The sequence below is a fragment of the Leptodactylus fuscus genome, chromosome 2, assembly GCF_031893055.1.
Source record: "Leptodactylus fuscus isolate aLepFus1 chromosome 2, aLepFus1.hap2, whole genome shotgun sequence".
Lineage (NCBI taxonomy): Eukaryota > Metazoa > Chordata > Amphibia > Anura > Leptodactylidae > Leptodactylus > Leptodactylus fuscus.
The window spans coordinates 222,787,246-222,797,921 of record NC_134266.1 but is presented as its reverse complement, the minus strand read 5'-3'; positions in this window follow the sequence as shown (position 1 = coordinate 222,797,921).

The window sequence follows — 10,676 nt, the reverse complement described above, 5'->3', positions numbered from 1 at the left end:
TGACCAGCATTTGCTAAATTTTACACATGTGAACTTTGTACCTATGGTACAGACAACACTCAGTATCTACCACTTATAATATAGTGTGGAGGGTTCTGTGTAATGTATCTTCATCTTATGCTATTCTGTTAGCCATTGATAGGTATAGACTAAAAGGAATGCAGACGACCGTGCTGTTATGGCATATCCTGTGGATATGGTATAAAAGCTTTACGTGAACCAGCCACGTGATTTTCATTTCCCTGTCTGAGAACAAAATACTATAGGGGAAGAGAAGTCGAGATCTGTGATATTTAGAGGGAGTCTATCATTGCCTAGATCGTTTTTTAACTAAGTGTATCTTTACATAACCTTTAGAAATTCTATTCTAGGCATACCTGTCTTTCCTTGATCCTCCTTCATATGAATGAAATCGGTTTTCTTCATATACAAATTAATCTTTAGGGAGCATAGGGGGCATTATCCCTGTGCTCCGAGCACCCCTGCGTCATTTGCATATGAAGAAAATTGGTTTAATTCAAAAATGGCTGCGAGGATCAAGGAAAGACAGGTATGCCTAGAATAGCCTTGCTAAAGGCTATGTAAAGATACGCTTAGTAAAAAAACTATGTAGACAATGATAGACTCCCTTTAGAGTAAATTCTGATAGGTCTTCTAGGAGAGTCCTGCTTAGCTTGTCCACACACCAGAAGTCTATCAATCACAGTGTGTTTGGGAGCAAGCAGGACTCTCACTATGTATCCTAGGAGTCCTGTTAGGATTTACTCTACTTTATGGTCAGGAATTGTGCTGAAAATAATATAAACTTATATATCACAGAGATAAGCTTTCTTCCTCTATTATATTTTAGCAGTTTAGTATTGTATTTACACATAATCACAAATTGTAAAACAGTCTTTTTATCAGGAAAGTGGGTAGAGCTATGCAAATCATTGCTTTTTGCCCAAATGGTCAACTACATAGGCACTATTCATGTGGTCAGAATTGTATAAAACCACGGAGGACAAAAAAGAAAGGGAAGCAGGTCCACATGTTCTTCAGTGTACTTTTTAAGGAAGTGTTGGACTGCATGTTAAAATGTGCTATTCTCAGGATCTGAATAGGACGTGGTTTTTAATCTGAAAACAGAAGCTCTATGGCTCTATGGCTATGGCTCTATGGAAATCAATGGATCTATGTGCAATCTGAGTTTAGACTTTTAAGCTTGGACTACATGACGGGATCCATACTTGGATGACACTTGGTTGCCTGAATAAGGCCTTATCCAGAACTGCTGGTGTACGTACCACAAATACTGTACAATTTTGCTTTTCAGTAACAATGTTCTAGTAAAACCACTGCACCTGTTTCCAGCAAATGAAAGACAACCAACCCATGCCTGAAGGGAATTATTTATTTGATTGTTTGCTTATTTTTGTACAATTTTCAAGTGTTTTATAAAATAAATATGTGTAATGCAATAACCATGGTTCTAAATATTTGTTAGGCAATCCTAAACTATATATATATATATATATATATATATATATATATATATATATATATATATATAACTAAATATATAAATATAAAAATACAGGGTACTCCGCACACAGCACAAGGCCATATGAAAACCCTAAGGGTAAGTTCACACAGAGTTTTTTGTTCTGACTAAAAAGACAGCTCCCATTGAAATCAATTGGAACCGCTCAGGTCTTTTTTCCGGCTCCCGGAAAAAAGTGAGATGTTCATTCTTCAGGCGGAGTCTCCTTGCGATTTAGCCAGAAGAAACTCCCTCCTCCAGACTAGGCCCAGTCATTGGGCCTAATCTGGAGAAGAATACACGGCTGGATGCCGATGCAGTGCACCGGCTTTCAGTCGTGGCTACCCGGTTTTTGGATCGGAACCCGAACTGAATACCAACATAGATGTGAATAAGGGGTTAGGGAGCCTGCACACGGAGTTTACGCTCGCTCATTCTGAACGTAAAACTCGTTCAGAGTGAACAGCATAAAAAACAGAACCAATTGACTTGAATGGGTGCCGGCATTTGCGCGTATCACATTGAAAGCAACAGGTAAAAAAGCCTCCCATTGATTTCAATGGGGAGCGCGCGTATGCCGACACTGATTCAAGTCAATGGGTTCTGTTCTTTACGCCGCTCACTATGAATGAGTTTTATTTTCAGAATGAGTGAGCATAAACCGTGTGCAGGCTCCCATAGACTGCACATCCCAGTATGAGCAAGTGCTCACTGTGAAGTAATATATAAAAACATACAAAAATACAGGGCACTCCGCACACAGCACAAGGACAGAAGAAAACCCCAAGTCCAAGAGAAGTATTTTATCTAGTGTAGGTTCCCATCAATGAGGTCGCCTTGTCGTGGCAGGTACAGGGCTTCTTACTGTTTGATTAAATGTGTATAACAAAGAATCTCTAAATTTATATCATATTAGGTGTTTTTATTTACATCTGTATTGCCCTTTAGGGTTTTCTTATGCCCTTCTGCTGTGTGTGGAGTGTGCTGCATTTTGTATTTTTTTCTATATTACTTCGCAGTGAGCACCTGTTCACACTGGGGTGTGCAGTCTTAACCTTTTTGTGTGTACAGTGAAGGAAATAAGTATTTGATCCCTTGCTGATTTTGTAAGTTTGCCCACTGGTAAAGACATGAATGGTCTATAATGTTAAGGGTAGGTTAATTTTAACAGTGAGAGATAGAATATCAAACATAAAAGCCAGAAAATCGCATTGTATAAGTTTTATAAATGTATTAACATTTTGCATAGAGAAATAAGTATTTGATCCCTCCAGCAAACAAGACTTATTATTCGGTGGAAAATCCCTTGCTGGCGCGCACAGCGGTCAGACGCTTTTTGTAGTTGATGGTGAGGTTTGCGCACGTCAGGAGGAATTTTGGTCCACTCCTCTTTGCAGACCATCTCTAAATTATTAAGATTTTGAGGCTGTCACTTGGCAACTTGGAGCTTCAGCTCCCTCCATAAGTTTTCTATGGGATTAAAGGGGCTCTATCAGCAAAATCATGCTGATACAGCCCCACATATGTGTGAATAGCCTTTAAAAAGGCTATTCAGGCACCGTAAAAGTTATATTAAACTACCCCCCTGTTTTAAAATAAAACCCTAAAACAGAATGTGATAAACTTACCGAACGTGCACGCTGGGCGGGCATTCAGGGTGCGCCATCTTCTTCATCCATGCCTCCTCTTCCTCCGATGTCCTCCGTTCCCGTCCTCCTCCGGCGCTCGCGAACTGGCATTGCTTAAAAAAAATGGCCTGGGCGCATGCGCAGTAGCATGCAGCTTCTACTACGGCTACTGCGCATGCGCCCAGACCAGGCACAGGACTTCAGTGTTGTTTGAATTGTCCAGAATTTGTGCAGTTTTGCCTACTTATGTGATAATGTGATTGAGGAAGTCAAAGACTGGTAAGTTGGATAGGGGTTGGTTTATTAGGTTGAATAGTTTGAGTGGTCCAGTTAAGACTGTTAGAGGTGTAGATAGGCAAAAATAAAAAGTGTTCGACAATCTCCCCTATAATTGTTCAATGGTGAAAAATCAGGTTCTTTGGCTGAGAACATCTACTTTGTAATTGGACTGAAAATGGTTGAAGGATCATATCCTGAACATTACAGTCGATTCCTACTCACAGTAGTCCCCGAATATAAGTTTTGTACAAGGTTACAGTGCTGGGTCAACTATTATGGTATGTACATAGCTTACAAGCATACTATTATAAATGGAAAGTTATGCATCTGGGTCAAAAATAATCTGTATGTCCCATATTTACTAGAGGAGTAAAACTGGGAGAGTCCCTTGTTCAGAAGGATCTGAGTGTACTTGCCAATCGTAGAATAGATAAAAGCATGTTCAGGGCTGGGACAAGATATTTTGGTATTTTTCTTGTATTAATTTCATGTAAAAAAGGACATAGCTGCCTGGGCTATTTTTTTTATTTATTTTTTGTCAAAAAGCCAAACATCTGATTGAACAGAGACATGAGGAGGATTCAATGCCCCTTCATGCCCTCACACAGTATACTGGCTTTTAGTAACCCCCATACAGTATAATGTCCCCTTAGTTCACCCACACAGTATAATCTTCTTTTAGTGCCCCACCCAGTATAATACCTTTTAGTAGCCTCATACAGTATAATACAGGGGACAGAGAAGGAAGTTGAAGGCTCCATCCACTCAACAATGGTGCTGCCTGCCACCCTGCTCCTATTCACCAGCATTTAGCATGACGAATGTTGCATAGAGATTCAAAGTTTGATATATCATATGTCTGCATAAAGGCTCCCCAGAAGCACAGGGAATACAATGGGGCATATTTATACTTACGCTTGACTTGCATAACTGATAATAAATCATGCCAACGTTCTATGTCTTGTATGCTGGAAAACTGTTGTGCAAGGCAAAACTATCTGGGCCTTTGTTTTTAAGCTTAACTCGCCTGTCATTGTTCCTTCATTCTGGGACCTGCTGGAGACAATGTTGTGGGCCACAAGAGTATATGGATCAGTATTGGGAGGGAGGAGTCTGGTCTGGAATCTGAGTTCTGGGCAAAGCGTATCATCTGATTTCTCAAGATGAACTGTGTTTACACGAGGATTAACAGTATTTCTGGTTATTATATGACTAATATTCTCCAGTTTTCTATGCGTGTAGTTTGCGTTTCTCTCTGAGCAGGTGGAAGGAGAAGAGAATAGCTGCCATACATTGCACACAGTGCGGCACATTTATCAAGAGTGTTAAACTGTATTTATGAATCTGTCGTACGAACTTCATAAATATGGAGGGTTTCTAGAAGCTCCAAAATTCTCATTCAAACACCACCTCACTACAAGAGTCGAGCTTCCCCATGAGACAAATAGTTAATGCAAAATATGTACACAAAAAAGTAATTCATAAGTGTACGCCATTTTAAACTTGTTCTACTTTGCACAAGAAAATCTGCACCTTGTTTTTCTGTTATATAAATGTGTTGTATCAGTAGCTGGAATATCCAAGGGCTGAATGCCTCAGCCTTTGGATCCAAACCAAATGATCCAGACTTTATAGACACACTAAAAAATATCGACATGCAAATCCTCCTAGAGACATGGACCCGGGCAGAAGATGAATCCCTAACACCCATGGGCTACAAGGAATTCTCTGTCGCTGCCTGGAAAAGCAAGACCACCAAACTAGGCCGCCACTCAGGAGGCATACTAATATGGTTCAAGGATGAGCTTAAAGAACATGTGAAAGCCATTAAACGCGGTGACAACCACATGTGGATAAAAATAAGCAACTCCATCCTTAATGGCCAACATGACATCTATCTCTGTGCAGTATACATCCCCCCATCAGAGTCCCCCTACCACAACCCAGACATCTATGAGGTCCTACAAAGGGAATCTGCCCAGTTCCAGTCCCAAGGCAGAGTGCTGATCTGCGGCGACCTAAACGCCAGGACTGGCACAGAGAAAGACTTCCTGTCCTCTGATGGACCTCGCCTACCGGGATGTGTAGGTTTCCACCACCTGGAGTCTGCACAGAGAAGAAGAAATAGCTATGACATAGTCGTCAACAAGAGCGGGAGACAGCTGCTGAACATGTGCCTGAGTCTGGGACTGTACATAATGAACGGGCATACCAGAGGGGACTCTCAGGGACGCTTCACACTAAACTCCCACGTGGGCAACAGCGTGGAGGACTATGTCATCACAGACGCAGACCCAGCAGACATCGATGCTCTCATAGTCACCCCTGAGACACACCTGTCAGACCACAACCAGATCCTGCTGTACATGAGATCCACTGACAAGCCACTCACTCAGCAGCCCCACCAGATTGGTCTCTACAACCTGCCACCATCCTTTAAATGGACCAGTCACCGAGCCACTGAATACACCAACGCGGCTAACCGACCTGAAATCAAGGAACTGCTCACAAACTTCTATATGAGTTCCTACCAGCCAGGGGTCACCCGAGCAGTGAAGGACTTTAGTAACATCCTGTACACCACAGCAGAACTAGCAGGCCTGAAACAGACAAAGCCCAAGAGACCGACTAACAAACATTCTCACAAATGGTTTGACAGCGACTGCAAGGCTCTACACCATTCTCTAAGGGCAGCCTCCAACCAGAAACACAGAGACCCCAACAACAGAGAGACGAGGGAAGCCTACAACAATCTATGCAAGCAATACAAAGGCATCCTCAGAGAGAAGAAACAGAGGTACCTCTCCCACAAAGAGGAACTCGAGGACTCCCTCCAGGACAGCTCATTCTGGGAGACCTGGCACCACATGGGCACAAAGCCCAAGAAAAACTCCCTCCACATCCAAAATGGCAATATCTGGCTCAACTACTTCAGAGGTCTCTACCAAAACATCCCAGAAGAAGAACTAACCCCAGAATAGTATTAGATAACCACCAAACTGAGGGACATGGAGAAAGTCATCGAAGACTTCCAGAACCCTCTGGACTCACCAATCACCATAAAAGATATACAGGAAAGAATTGCCCTGCTGAAAGGCAAAAAGGCCAGTGGCACTGACGGTATCCTACCAGAGATGATCAAATACAGCCCTCCAGCAATACACGTGGCACTGGCAAAACTATTCACCCTCGTGCTCAATGCTGGACACTTCCCCGAAGACTGGAACAAAGGCCTCATAACCCCCATCTACAAGAATGGGGACCAATATGACCCCAACAACTACGGAGGGATCTGTGTCAGCAGCACATAGCTGGGAAAACTGTTCAACAGCATCATCAATAACAGAATCCTCACCTTCCTCACACAACACAGGATCCTCAGCAAGTGCCAAGCAGGGTTCATGCCAAACCACCGCACCACAGACCATATCTACACCCTGCACAGCCTCATCAAGACGCACGTCCACAACACCAGAAGAGGCAAGATATTCACCTGCTTCATGGACTTTAAGAAGGCGTTTGATTCAGTATGGCACCCAGGCCTGCTCCTGAAACTCCTAGAGAGTGGAATAGGAGGAAGAACGTATGACGTCATCAAGAGCTCCTACACCGGAAACCATTGCAGTGTGAAGGTGAATGGGAAAAGGACAGCATACTTCCAACAGGCCCAAGGGGTCAGACAAGGCTGTAGCCTGAGCCCAACGCTCTTCAACATCTACATCAATGAACTGGCTACAGCCCTGGAGGCCTCACCAACCCCAGGTCTCACCCTGAACAATCGAGAGGTGAAGTTCCTGCTATACACTGACGACCTCCTACTCCTGTCCCCCATTGAGAAAGACCTCCAAGAAAGCCTGTCAGTGCTGGAAAAATTCAGCACCACATGGGCTCTACCCATCTACCACAAGAAGACCAAAGTCATGGTATTTCAGAAGAAGGGCCACAACAAAGCCCCCACCCCACAATTCACACTGAACGGCTCCACACTGGAGAAAACCAACAGCTACACCTACCTGGGGCTGGAGCTCAGCCAATCAGGGAGCTTCAAAGCAGCAATAGAAACCCTGAAAGAAAAAGCCTGCAGAACTTTCTACGCCATCAGAAGACAACTGTACCACCTCAAACCACCGGTGAGGGTCTGGCTGAAGATATTTGACGCAGTCATTGCTCCGATCCTTCTTTATGGCAGCGAGGTTTGGGGCCCAATGACCTACCCAGACCAGTCAAAATCACGGCCGCAAAATAACGCGGCGTGTACGAGACTAACTCCCATTGAAATCAATGGGAGCGTATACGGTACAGTACGTGCCAGGTCACGCGGCATGTTACTCCGTGTGAATGCACCCTAAGGTGGATTATTATAAGAGGGAGACTATTATATATTAAGTGCTATTCTGTATAAGGGAGGAACTATTTATAAGGGGGCTATTATTTATAAGGATGGAAACTATCAAACATAAGGGGGATATTAGGCGAGCTATTATTTATAATGGAAGAACTATTTATAATAGGCCTATAATAAGGGGGGACATTATATATGTATATGGAGGCGGCCATTATAATATGGTGGCTTTTATTTATAAGAGGGAAACTTTATAAGGAGGGTATTGTTAAAGGGGCTATTATTTATAAGGTGTATTATTGATAAGAGGGCTATTATTTATAAGAGGGTTAATATTGATAGTGTAAACAATTTATGACAGGGCTATTATTAATAAGAAGAACTATTTATATTGGAGCACTATTATTTATGAGCGGGGCTATTACTGATAAGGGGGAACTATTACTGATGGGGCGCTGTTTATAAGCAGGGACTATTATTTATAAGGAGGTGCTATAATAACTGATGAGGGGGAGCAAAATTTTATTAGGCGGTACAAAGGTGGTTATTTGAATTGTTTATGGCCATAAGAGGGGATGGTTGTTACTGTTTTGAGGGAAGAAAGGGGGCATTATTAAATGGGCTTGCTCTGGAAATATGATGGCGTTGTTGGTATATCAGCTTTTGGGGTCCTGCTTTTAATTTTGTCCAGGGCCACAGTTTGTTAAAACCTGCCTTGCTTGGCATTTGTGCCCCTTTTGTGGAATGAATGTTAATGAATATGGCGTGGGTAGTCACTACTTGGCGACTTATGGAAAAGTGGCAAAGACAGTGCAAAAATGATACTACTGAATATTCTGGTAAATCTGATGCAGTTTCAGGCTGATATCTCTGCATTGCTTCATTGGTTTGTGGCTATATGTTTCTGCTTCTATTAGTATGTAGTATGTAGTATGTCACTATTAACATAAAGGGTGCCCCCCATTAAAAAAAGATAAATAAAACGTAACTTTCATTAAATATATTTTAAAAAGGTAAAAGGTCGCAGGGCCCTATATAGCCCCTAGTAGAAATAGGAAGTGTGCACCTATCTCTATTTTCAACTGGATACATGGTGTCCTTTACATTACGAGGTATACTATTACCATAGCCATTACCATTAGTCATAGCCTATGACTACTCTGGTAATAGTACACCTAGTAATGTAAAGGACACCATGTATCCAGTTGATACTCTGGTTCCGATTTTGTGTTGCTACATAGTGAACCGTAATTTGGGGATTAATTTGTGGCCAGTGTTTATACTTACCTGTATAATTCATCTTCTCTAGGATGAAGCGCAGTCCTCTTCTTGCCGAGCCATAGCCATGCCCACAATACCTCCCCCTGATCATGTGACTACATGTGATCGTCCTTAAGGTTATCTGATTGGACGCTTCACCCAGTGGGGGTGGGCTTCTTCGCTCTGGTGCTATATAGGAGCGAGGCTCACTAAACGCAGTGTCAGTCTCTATGGAAGTAGCGACACCTACCATACGGGTCCGTGAACTGCGGTTTTGACCGCACACCGAAATATTTTCATAGGTGTAATTTCTTTAGCCTGTAGACCATAGGCAGGATTACTTGGCAGTCTCCTGATGAGTTATATGCATAAAGAAACACGTAGAGACGAGAGACTAGATATCAATGACTGTGTATTATGGTAGTTGGCGGCTATTAAGGTACTGCTATAGCTGCTGACTGATACGGTCAGACACCCGAAATAGCCATGAATCGGGCATATGTTGTACAATTTTAGCTGCAGATCGGGACCATTAGAGCACCTTGGTCCTGTATGTAGTAGCTTTGGTTGTCTGAGACATGTTATTCAGCTGGCTGCCATCATAGTCAGCTGACATACTATTCCACTGCCACCTCAGCTGTTTTAAAATTGTAGGCAGGGTATTTGTTAGGAGTAGCTGATATTTATGTTAGTGATGAACAACAACCATTAGATTGATATATACTTACCACTGACATAGATCGGCCTCCATACCTCTGCACTGATAGATTTATAGTTTGGTATCCTATTTTCATCACCAGGAACATGGAATACCAACAGTACACAGCTCAGTAGTGGCTGAAAATAGAGATAGGTGCACACTTCCTATTTCTACTAGGGGCCAGCGCCGCACCTCCCATGAGGCGACCTGAAGCGACCGCTTCAGGCGGCGCTATGCCAGGGCCCCGGGGAGGGCGGCATTTTTGCTTACCTAAGCCAGTCCAGGACAAGCTGTCCTGGACTGGCTTAGCGCAACCGTCACCGAGCGGAAGATTGGGGAGGCCCTGTGGACGCAGCGCTGCTTCAGTGGCCTCCCCTCACGCTCTCCCTGCCTGCTCTCTGCCTGCTAACGCCGCTCTGCCCCCTTCGCTCCGCTCTGCCCCCTCCGCTCCTTTCTGTCTTTCGCCTCGGGGGACGAAAAAGGTAGGGTCACCCTTGCTAGGGGCTATATAGGGCCCTGCGACCCTTTACCTTTTTAAAATATATTTAATAAAAGTTAAGTTTTATTTATCTTTTTTCAATGGGGGGCACCTTTTATGTTAATAGTGTCTGAAATTTGTTTGCCCTAGATCCTTGGTACTTGTATTTTGTGGAAAAGCCACTACATGTCACTATTATTGGTTTGGGAGGCATTTTGAACCTGACAGACTCTAAAAATGTTGTATCAGCGACTTATAATGCAATGAGATACGTACGCCCTAGAGCTTGTTCTTTGCCTTGGGCATGCTTACGTGTATCCAAGTGCCTCTTTGGCATACTTGTGTAACCAGTAGAACTGGCCTTATCGTATGTGTAAGTAAAGGTAATTTCAGTAAACTAGATAATATTACGACACAAAACTTCTAAACTTGCTTTCAAGTCTGGAGGAGAAATCATTTGGTTTAAG